The 12,258-nt window shown below is 49.3% G+C and overlaps 1 pseudogene; it reads right to left on the reverse strand.

Annotated features, from left to right (window-relative positions):
• Positions 1–10,301: 10,301 nt before the first annotated feature.
• Positions 10,302–11,717, reverse strand: LOC149356655 (uncharacterized; annotated as a pseudogene).
• Positions 11,718–12,258: the final 541 nt, after the last annotated feature.

Below are 12,258 nucleotides of genomic sequence, written 5' to 3' on the forward strand. Positions count from 1 at the left end.
TGAAGAATTGTATGTGATGCCTGTACCCGGGGATGAAGTCAGATGTGTCCTGTGGATTATACAGAGAGGGAAGGTAATAGGGCACTTTAGAACATTAGAATATTTAGCACGCAATAAATACTACAGAATGGTATGTGCAGAAATTGCGAGTTGACACAGCAATGAAACAAGGCACGAAACACAATAAGCACAAGGTTGAAAAAAATGAACATAACTATCAAGACTTTGAACACACGACTAGGAACGATGTTGATTGCTGATGCAACATACAATGTGTATGAAACGTTACTATCACATTGAGCCATTGCGGTGGCTCCGCGGTCATGGTGCTCGGCAACTGACTAGAAAAATTGTGGTTCAATTACGGTCACGGCAGTAGCATTTGGTTTGGTTTGGTTTTTGGGGTTTAACGTCCCAAAGCGACTAAGGCTATGAGAGACGCCGCAGTGGAGGGCTCCGGAAATTTCGACCACCTGGGGTTCTTTACGTGCACTGACATCGTACAGTACACGGGCCTCGAATTTCTCCTCCAAAGAAATTCAGCCGCCGCGGCCGGGATCGAACCCGCGTCTTTCGGGCCAGCAGCCGAGCACCATAGCCACTGAGCCACCGCGGCGGCAGTAGCATTTCGATAGAAGAACATTGTTAGAGGTCCGCGTGTAACTGTGCAAGAACTCCAGGTTTTAGAAATTATCCTGAGCCTTCCACTTTAGTTTGTCCATAGCCTCAGTTGCTTTGGGACGTTAAACTCAATAATCCGACCAAAGTATCACAATGGCAGAAATAAAATCAAATACAAATTGCAACACATTCAAGCTGGAGCAAGTGAGTGACAAACATATCAAATGGGGTAACACTGTTCAGAGAAACAGAACATATTCTAAAATTTCACTTAATATAAAATTAATATTAATATAAAATTTTTATATTAGCACCAGATATTGCAGTGCATGAATATATGTGCAACGAACAAAAAGGTGGTAACAAAATACTGCCACAAAGACAGCTTGACGAGGCTGCAAGACCCCCCACTGGCAACTGAGCAGAGCATAATTGCACTTCATGTAGAATATATCGAAAAAATGGTAGCATACAGAAGCACATCAATAATAGCCCAAAGTATAGAGAGAACATGGCAAAGTCGCACTAATTGGAGTTCACAGGTAAAAACTGGTAGGGGTTTAACGTAGTTCAATCAAGTAGAACGTGCAAAGGAGCACCTTTCCTTTTCTTAACCTCCTCGTTTATCTCGTTTCGCCACACAGTTTTCTTGCTCAGGGTTCATACGTACGTCTGGGGTAGTGCTTTCGCAGTAATATCCAGTACAAACAATCACACAATTGCTGTGACAACGTACACATCCAAGTGAAAACAGCCATAACACATCATATAACTCATGCGACAAGAGTAATAATATTGCAACGGATATTCGCAGAAGACGATGTGAAGGAAGTGCCTGACTGGTGTGCGCGCGCTATTGTTCGGTCGCCCTTGCTTGTGACTAGCCTATCGGGCAACGTAACATCTTTGGTGGAGGTGCGGGGTACGTTACCAGTACGACGGAGCTCCGAAGCGGTCGTAAACCGGCGCTACTACCATGATGGCCCCACCCGGCGAGTCGCCGACCACTTCTGCTGCTCTTTTCGTGGTCATGGCTTCGTCCCGTGACCCCGGTATTTTTTCGGGAATTGACGGCACCGATGTTGACGACTGGTTAAGCCTTTACGAAAGAGTAAGCGCATATAACCGGTGGGATCAAACGTTAATGCTTGCTAACGTATTTTTCTATCTGAATGGAACGGCGAGGGTGTGGTTTGAAACCAACGAAGAAGAACTTACAAGCTGGGATATATTCAAGCATTGTTCGGAAGACCTGACGATAGGCAGATCACTGCGAAAAAACAGCTTGCTTCTCGTGCGCAGTCGTCGACGGAAAGTTACGTGGCCTATATACAGGACTTATTGGCACTTTGCCACAAAGTCGATGCCACCATGAGCGAGTCCGACAAGGTGGGCTACGTGCTGAAAGGCATTGCTGACGATGCCTTTCATCTGCTCGTCTGCAAAGACTGCACAACAGTTGACAGCATTATCAAGGAGTGCCGTCGATTTGAACAAGTCAAAAGCCGTCGCATTTTTCAACAGTTTTCCCGACTTCCAAACACAGCCGCTACATCTTCTTGCGAGGACCAACGACTTCAAACTCAAGTGCCCCCAGGCTCGCCTCCTGTCACCGACACAGTGACAAGAATTGTTCGCCGTGAACTCGAAGTCCTAGCCCCTGTGGTAACATCATCGACCACACCTAATGACACACTGCCTTCCGTGTCGCTTATTCAGGCTGTCGTGCGGCAAGAACTCGCCCATCTCAACCACCCTCCGGCTTTGTGCGCCATCGGAAACTCGTCCCCACAGCAACCACCTCCCGTCCCTTTCCGTCCCACCTATTATTCACCACGGCGTTGCCGCGATCCGAATGAGTGGCGCACGCCATACGACCGGCCAATCTGTTTTCAATGCTCTCGGATCGGCCACATTGCCCGCCACTGCCGCAGCCCCTGGACGTCAGCCCCGCGCGACACCTCCTACTACCGTCCTAACTATACTCGCCGCTTTTTTCACCCCGCCGCCCATCTCAGACATCTGAGGCCGCCGATCAACCTCCACGACAGTCCTCCCGTTCGCCTTCGCCGCTAACCCGCCGCTCACGCTCACCGCAGTCGCCTCGTGTTTCGACTGCTGCGTCCTACCCTCCCTCTCATCGGGAAAACTAAGTGGTGCAGCTCCCGCAGGTGACGCTGCATGAACGACTCGGACCTCAAACCCTCTACTGACGATTTTACCCAATCTACTAGACGTTACAGTTGACGGTGTTCCTGTGCGCGCCCTTATTGACACTGGTGCCCATATTTCCGTGATGAGTGCTGACCTCCGCCATCGCCTACGCCAAGTGCTTACGCCTGCAACGTCCCCTGTGCGCGTCGCGGATGATGCCATGCCTGCTGTCGAGGCACTGTGCAACGCTCGCGTGACAATCCGTGACCACAGCACGCCGGTTCAGTTCACCGTCCTTACCACATGCGCCCATGACCTCATCCTCGGTTTAGACTTTTTGTCGGATCATTCTACCCTCATTGCCTGCTCGCAGGGTGTCCTTCACCTTCATCATCATCATCATCTTCAGCCTGGCTACACCCACTGCAGGGCAAAGGCCTCTCCCATGTATCTCCAATTAACCCTGTCCTTTGCTAGTTGCCGCCATTGTATCCCCGCAAACTTCTTAATCTCATCCGCCCACCTAACTTTCTGCCGTCCCCTGCTACGTTTGCTTTCTCTTGGAATCCACTCCGTTACCCTTAAGGACCAGCGGTTATCTTGCCTTCGCATTACATGCCCTGCCCAAGCCCACTTCTTTCTCTTGATTTCAACTAGGGTGTCATTAACCCGCGTTTGTTCCCTCATCCACTCCGCCCTCTTCCGATCTCTTAACGTTACACCTATCATTTTCCTTTCCATAGCTCGCTGTGTTGTTCTTAACTTAAGCTGAACCCTCTTTGTTAGCCTCCACGTTTCTGCCCCATAGGTGAGTACCGGTAGGATACAACTGTTATATACTTTTCTCTTCATGGATATTGGTAAGCTACCATTCATGACCTGAGAGAACCTGCCATACGCGCTCCACCCCATTCTTATTCTTCTAGTTATTTCCCTCTCATGATCCGGATCTGCGGTCACTACCTGTCCTAAGTAGACATATTCTCTTACTACTTCTAGCACCTCGCTACCAATTGCGAACTGCTGTTCCCTTGCAAGGCTATTGAACATTACTTTGGTTTTCTGCATGTTAATTTTTAGCCCCACCGTTCTACTCTGCCTGTCTAGCTGATTGATCATGCTTTGCAGTTCTTGTCCTGAGTGGCTTAGCAAGGCAATGTCATCAGCGAATCGCAAATTACTCAGGTATTCTCCATTAACTCTTATCCCCAACTCTTCCCATTCCAGTCCCCGGAATACCTCCTGTAAGCAGGCAGTGAAGAGCATTGGCGAGATCGTGTCTCCCTGCCTGACACCTTTCCGTATTGGAATTTTATTGCTGACTTTATGGAGAACTATAGTAGCTGTGCAATCGTTATAAATATCTTCCAATATTTTCACATAGCACTCTTCCACACCCTGATTCCGCAATGCCTGCATGACAGCTGAGGTTTCCACTGAGTCGAATGCTTTCTCGTAATCAATGAAGGCTATATATAGGGGTTGGTTATATTCTGCGCATTTCTCTATCACCTGATTGATAGTGTGAATGTGGTTTATTGTCGAGTATCCTTTACGAAAGCCTGCCTGATAATTTGGTTGACTATAGTCCAAGGTTGTCCTGATTCTATTAGCGATTAACTTAGTAAATACCTTGTAGGCAACGGACAATAAGCTGATCGGTCTGTAATTCTTCAAGTCCTTGACGTCTCCTTTCTTATGAATTAAGATAATGTTAGCGTTCTTCCAAGCTTCTGGTACTCTCGAGGTCACAAGGCATTGCGTATACAGGGTGGCTAGTTTTTGAAGCACAATCTCTCCTCCGTCCTTCAGCAAATCTGCTGTTACCTGATCCCCACCAGCTGCTTTCCCTCCATGCATTGCTCCTAAGGCTTTCTTTACTTCCTCCTTCGTTACTGGCGGGATGTCCCATTGCTGTGCTCGACTGCCTCCCTCAGTAACTTGATGATTACATTCGCTACTGTATAGATTTGTGTAGAACTCTTCGGCTAATTCAACTATCTTATCCATATTGCTGATGACATTGCCCTGTTTGTCTTTTAGCGCATACATCTGGTTTTTACCTATGCCCAGTTTTCTCCTCACTGATTTTAGGCTGCCTCCATTCCTTAGAGCATGCTCGATTTTCTCCATGTTAAACTTTCTTATGTCGGCTACCTTGCGCTTATTTATTAAATTAGATAGCTCTGCTAGTTCTATCCTGTCTGTGGAGTTTGACGTCCTCATGCTTTGACGTTTCTTAATCAGATCTTTAGTCTCCTGAGAAACCTTGTTGGTATCGTGTCGGACCATCCTACCACCTACTTCTGCGGCGCACTCTGTAACGATAGCTGTAAGATTATCATTCATTGTTTCAACACTACGGTCGTCTTCTTCAGTTAAAGCGGAAAATCTGTTTTGCAGCGACATTCTGAATTCCTCTACCTTCCCTCTTAATGCTAACTCGTTAATAGCCTTTCGATTCACCAGTTTCCTTCGTTCCCTCTTCAAATCTAAGCTAATACGAGACCTTACCATTCTGTGGTCGCTGCAACGGACCTTACCGAGGACATCCACATCCTCTACGATGCCAGGGTGTGCACACAGTATGAAGTCTATTTCATTTTTAGTCTCACCATTGGGGCTCTTCCACGTCCACTTCCTGTTTGCTCGTTTGCGGAAGAAGGTATTCATAATCCGTAAATTATTTCTATCTGCGAACTCTACTAATAACTCTCCCCTACTGTTCCTAGAACCTATTCCATAGTCACCTACCGCCTTGTCTCCAGCCTGCTTTTTACCTACCTTTGCATTAAAGTCGCCCATCAGTACAGTGTACTGTGATTTTACTTTGGTCATTGCCGATTCCACATCCTCATAGAAGCTTTCTACTATCTGGTCATCATGGCTTGATGTAGGCGCGTAGGCCTGCACCACCTTCAGCTTATACCTCTTATTAAGCCTAATTACGATAGCTGCCACTCTCTCGTTAATACTGTAAAACTCCTCGATGTTGCCAGCTATATCCTGATTTATGAGAAATCCCACACCTAGTTCTTGCCTATCTGCTAATCCACGATAGCACAGTACATGCCCGCCCTTTAGTACTGTATACGCCTCATCTGTCCTCCTAACCTCACTAAGCCCTATGACATCCCATTTAATACTGGCTAATTCCTCCAGCAGCACTGCTAAGCTAGCCTCATTTGATAAGGTTCTTGCGTTAAACGTTGCCAGGTTCAGTTTCCAATGGCGGCCTGTCCGGAGCCAGAGATTCTTAGCACCCTCCGCTGCGTCACAGATCTGACCGCCGCCTTGGTCAGTTGCTCCGCAGCCGCTGGGGACTGAGGGCAGAGGGTTAATTGGTTTGTTCATAGAAGGTTGTGGCCAAGTACTACACCAGGGTGGCCAAATCCTGTTCTGATGAGGAAGTGCGTTGTCGGCTCTGGTCACCGAAATCAGGCCGCACTCCAAGCCTGGTTATGCAATTCCTTCGACACGCGGAGTTTTTTTTTATATCCGGTGGAGAATTGCGTGGCAGCGGGATTCGAACCCCGGTCCTCTTGCACGCAAGGCGGATGCTCTACCTCTACGCCATCGCTGCTCTTGAGCAGCGATGGCGTAGAGGTAGAGCACCTTCACCTTGAGCTTCCCCAACTAGATCCTGACCCTATCGACGGATCGCTCCGGTTGACCTGCCCCGACTATGCTCACACCTGCCCTCTCAAGCCTTATCTTTCGTTTTCCTCACACCTTCTCGCCCTGTTCCCTGATGGTGACTACATCGTTGCGCCAATCCCTGACCTCGCACTGACCCGCAATGTTGTCCTGCCCCATACCATCGCCGCCGTTACCTGTCTCTACCTTTCTTGAACTTCGGCTTCTCCTCCCAGCTGCTCCCAGCCTGCATGTGCGTCGCTACGTTGTCCCCACTCGCCCAGTGCCATGTGGCTACATTAGATGTCTCTCCTGATCGCGACCCACCAGACCCACCGCGGTCAACTCCGCTCTCCTCGGACGCATTCATGACCATGATGTCCAGCGATCTCCGCCCCGCCCAAACTTCCCAGCTTCGTGACCTTCTCCATTCGTTTTCCCATATTTTTGACCTCTACAACACCTCACTGGGCCAAACTCTCGCTGTGACGCACCGCATTGACACCGGCGATGCCCCTCCCATTCGTCGCAGGCCCTACCTTGTCTCCCACGCCGAGCGCAAGGTCATAAACAACGAGGTCACAAAAATGCTTGCCAAGAACATAATCGAACCATCCCACAGTCCACGGGCCTCTCCAGTGGTACTAGTGAAGAAAAAGAACGGCTCATGGCGGTTTTGCATTGATTATTGACACCTCAATAAGATCACTAAAAAGGACGTCTATCCCCTGCCGCGCATTGACGACGCCCTTGACTGCCTGCACGGAGCCAAATTCTTCTCCTCCATAGATCTTCGTTCCGGCTATTGGCAAATTGCCGTCGATGAGAAGGACCGTGAGAAAATCGCTTTTGTGACCCCTGATGGCCTATATCAGTTCAAAGTAATGCCTTTTGGCCTATGCAACGCGCCAGCCACATTTGAGCACATGATGGACGCCCTCTTGCAGGGATTTAAGTGGACCACGTGCCTGTGTTATCTGGACGACGTCGTTGTATTTTCGCCTACATTTTCATCCCACCTCGCAGACCTCTCCCAGATTCTTTCCCTCTTTCGTCGCGCCGGCCTCCAGCTTAACTCCTCGAAGTGCCATTTCGCGCGATGTCAGATCACTATTTTGGGCCATGTCGTTGATTTGCAGGGGGTTCACCCTGATCCCGATAAGATCCGGGCCGTGAAAGACTTTCCCCTTCCCCGATCTTGCCACGACGCCCGAAGCTTCTTGGGGCTCTGCTCGTACTTCCATTGATTCATTCAGGGCTTCGCCGACCTCGCCCGTCCCCTCACCGACCTTTTGAAGAAAGACGCCACCTTCGTCTGGGGACCTGACCAAGAACGAGCCTTCGCCACTTTGATCGCCAAGCTGACCACCACGCCAGTGTTCGCGCACTTTGATGTTGCGGCCCCCACCGAAGTCCGTACTGACGCCAGTGGCTACGGCATTGGCGCTGAGCTATCTCAGCGACAATCCGGTCAGGACCGTGTCATCGCCTATGCCAGCCGCCTTCTTTCTGCGCCCGAGCGCAATTACTCAATTACAGAACGTGAGTGCTTAGCCCTTGTCTGGTCAGTTGACAAATTCCATCCTTATTTATACGGCTGCCCTTTTACAGTTAAAACCGACCACCATGCGCAATGTTGGCTCTCCTCTCTGAAGGACCCTACAGGGCGGCTTGGGAGATGGGCATTGCGTCTGCAAGAGTATGATTACACCGTGACTTACAAATCTGGCAGGTTACACCAAGATGCCGACTGCCTCTCCCGTTGCCCCATTGGCCAGTACCACCGAACCAGTACCAGTACCACTGGCACTACCACCGAAGCCGACCTGTTTTCTATCTCTGTTTTTGCCAACATGGGCGAAAAACAGCGCAGCGATGACGATTTGCGATCAATTATCGACCGCCTCAATCCCACACCATTTCATCCCTCGACGCGGCGCTTTGTGCTCTCTGACGGAATCTTATATCACTGCAGCCTCAATCCGGATGGCCCCAACCTTCTACTCGTTGTCCCCAAGCACCTTCGTCCTGCTATCTTTAATGAACTCTATAATCTCCCCACTGCTGGCCACTTGGGTGTATCGCGTACATACGACCGTGCGCGACGTCGCTTCTTTTGGCCCGGCCTGTTCCGCTCCGTACGCCGCTATGTTGCAGCCTGCGATGAGTGTCAGCGCCGAAAACGCCCTCCTACTCTCCCAGCTGGCACACTTCAACCTATTGACGTGCCTCCAGAACCTTTCCATCGCGTCGGCTTGGATCTTCTGGGTCCGTTTCCAGAGTCCACCTCCGGCAACAGATGGGTTGCAGTTGCCACGGACTACGCCACCCGTTACGCGATCACGCGGGCACTGCCAACCAGTACAGCTACACATGTTGCGGGCTTTTTGCTATACGACCTCATATTGCACCATGGTGCTCCCCGCCAACTTCTTACCGACCACGGCCGCTGCTTTCTGTCCAAGGTTGTCTACGACTTTCTTCGGTCCTACTCTACTAAGCACAAGCTCACCACCGCCTATCACCCGCAGAAACGGACTTACTGAGCGTCTCAACCGCAGTCTGACCGATATGCCGCTATGTACGTTTCCCCCGATTACCGCGACTAGGACCTCGCTCTTCCGTATGTTACCTTCGCATACAACTCCTCCCGCCATGATACTGCCGGTTACTCCCCTTTTTACCTTTTATACGGACGCGAGCCCCAATTGCCTTCGGACCCGCTGCTGCCCACTCCTGCTGCTCCGTCCTCTGATTACGACCATGACGCCGTGCTGACTACGCCCGTCAACTTACACGCTCCCGACTTCTCGCCTCGCACGCCTTCCAGCAGGAGTTCTACAACCGCCGTCACCGCACAGTCTCTTTCTCTCCTGGCTCCCTCGTCTTGTTTTGGTCCCCATCTCGCCGCGTCGGCCTCTCCGAAAAACTTCTGTCCCGTTATGTTGGCCCGTACCGTGTCCTGCGCCAGGTAACTGCTGTCACTTACGAGATCGCTCCGGCCTTCCCGCACGCTTCCTCCCGCCACCTTGAACGTGATATCATCCACGTATCTCGCCTGGAAGCCTACCTCTCGCAGTGCGCCTCAACGTCATCCAGTGCACCGTGACGGTGTTTTTCCGACGGGGGGCCATCCAACGGATATTCGCAGAAGACGATGTGAAGGAAGTGCCTGACTGGTGTGCGCGCGCTATTGTTCGGTGCCTCCTGTGTTGTTCGCTCTGCGCTCCAGTCGCCCTGGCTTGTGACTAGCCTTTCCGGCAACGTAACAGTATTAAACAAAATATGACCTAGAAATCAAAAATATTGCAGAGTGAGAATGTCGTAAAGTACAGAGAAAGAAAGGGTAAAACAATCACCTGACATAAAATATCTCCTGAGTTGTTTGACAGGGGTACTTCCACTTAACGCACCATAGTGGACCGTAGTGGCACCATAACGCACCATCTCCTCAATGCCACTAAGCTTAGAGCTGGACACTTCTGATGAGCTGCTCGAACTACCAATGGTGAAAATTACTGGCTGGATTTCTTCGTCGAAAATTATGTCCCTTTCCCAGGCTTTTTCCTCAAGACGCTCAGCTTTGACACATGTTCCAGAGCCTGAGGGAGCAGCTCCTCAAGTTCAGCCAAGGTGAGAGCTTTGTTTTTCTTTGATACAAAGCCTGTCACCATGCTCCACACCTGCTAAACAGGGTTAAATTCGCAATGGTAATGAGGCAATCTCAACACTTCGTGGCCATGTTTCGCAGCAAGTGTTTCAATTGCATACACAGTGCGTCCGCTCGTTACTCTTTTGGATAAATCCAGTAGCTCAGCTGTCTCCTGACAGCTGTCTGCTCAGCTGCCTGCTATCATGTCTGCTGACCATGATATGCCCTTCCTTGTCAGCTATGCCTGGATTGCGATCTTCTGAGTTGATGTCGTTGGTGATTTTTCGAAGGCGACGCTATGGTACGGGGCATCATTCATATTAATGATGCTGCTGTTAGGCATATTTGGCAGAAATTTGCTCGAAAACCACTCCTCGAAGTACTTGCCGTCCTTCTCGGCGTGGTAATCAGCTGAAGCGCCCTTCGCTCTGCAGAAGTCGGCAGCACCGCTCACAAGGCCTGTGTGGCTGCTTTCTGCATGAACAAGAACCAGGCGGCCTCATTTCCCCAATGGCGCTGGCAGACCTGGTGTTAGTCCCCTAAGAAAGGCACCTTGCGATGACTTGACAGTGCTGTCCTTCCACACATGTTGCTTGGTATGGCCAGAGCATGCGCAAGTCTCATCGACGTATATGATGCACCTGCACGGAAGCGGCAGATAAAAATCTCGCTTGAGCCACTGTTATCAAAATATTCGTCAAAGAAAGATAGAGGATCGCGTGTTCAAATATTAGAAGATTTTGAATGACTAATAGAGTATTCATCAATTCGGCATTCGAATTGAAAGTGCCTATTCCGAGGAACAAATATATTTTTAATGGTTTTTGAATAATCGGCATCAAGTTGCAAGGACCCGGAGAAAGACACAGAAAAAGCGAGAAATTCATTCTTCTTTGCAGCACTAAAGCTACATCCGCTACTCAGTGTCATCGTTATTTCATTCCCATTTGATTCTCTTTTAAAGATAGTATCGTGAAATCATAAAAATAGTGCATGACGGACAAAGGTGCAATTTTAGGGGAGGCAAAGAACGTACAAGTAGCTGCATTAACGATCATTAAAAACGAAGCACTTACCTCCCTTTTTGATGGCTCTTAGATACCGGCGTCGCCAGGCTATGATGTTGGATCTCTCGATGAGTTCGAGAGCTCGCTTTCGTTTTTCAAACTTGAATCCGATATCTTTCAGTAATATCCACAAGGTAGCCTTGCTTATGTCCGGCAAATCGACATCTTCGTTCTCTTCATTCAAGGTACTGTCCAAAGTAGGTGTTTCGCGTTCGGCGCACATACGATGTAACTTGAGCAGGATGCTGTTGAGTGTAAAGCTTTCATACTTCATACTGCGAGAGCTGGATATTTTCACCTTGCTAGGTCGCTTTTGCGGTGATTTTATTCCAGTAGAGAGACATTCTTTCTTGAACCTCGCTACTGTCCGAGGGCTCACCCCGGTCATCTCGCCCACAGTTGCGGGAACTTCACGCAGAGTCTTCTCCGGTAAGCGCTCCCTATATGCTAGCGTAAACGTTGACAACCACCCGCTTGCAGTCTTTCGAAATCTTGGGAGACTTTAGCTTGGAGAATAGGCGAGCAGGAGGTGTTTTTGAAGTCGTAGTGGGCGAAGAAAGCAAGCGAGTAGAAGATAGCGGTGCCATTTTCACAGACTCACAAACCACAGGACTAAAGCAGACAACTGACCAGCCGGCCTAGCTGCGAAAAACTGATACAGGAGGAGCCGGAAAAAGCCAGAAAAGGCGCTCTGTTCTGGAGAACACAAAATAAAAACCAATAGTTTTGCAAAGTAAAACACATTTATCATTATACTACAATATCAAGCAATATTTACATTAATTTTAAGTTCATTACTATTTTTACTTCAGACGCAATACATTACGATGCGGACGAGGAGCGGGAACAGGCGCCGCAGCTTTGGCTGCGTTGACTGTTATGTCCGCCGGTTTGAAAACTGCCCCTTGTTCTAACGAAAATCTTTGTAAAATGCTAGCCCATCTCAGAACCGGCCATAGAGGGAAAACATTTTTGTGTCTTCTGTAAACTGCCGCTTGAGGAATGTGCCTGAAGCAATTGAGCATTGTTTTATAGATTCCAAAGACGCGATTTTGTTTTGGGATGTGCTGCAGAGGACGCTACAGAAAGATTTTCTCCTAAATTCCTACTGTGTGCGCTACCTTGTTG

This window comes from Amblyomma mixtum, chromosome 3, assembly GCF_055824585.1.
Source record: "Amblyomma mixtum isolate Tamu chromosome 3, ASM5582458v1, whole genome shotgun sequence".
In the NCBI taxonomy this organism is placed as follows: Eukaryota; Metazoa; Arthropoda; class Arachnida; order Ixodida; family Ixodidae; genus Amblyomma; species Amblyomma mixtum.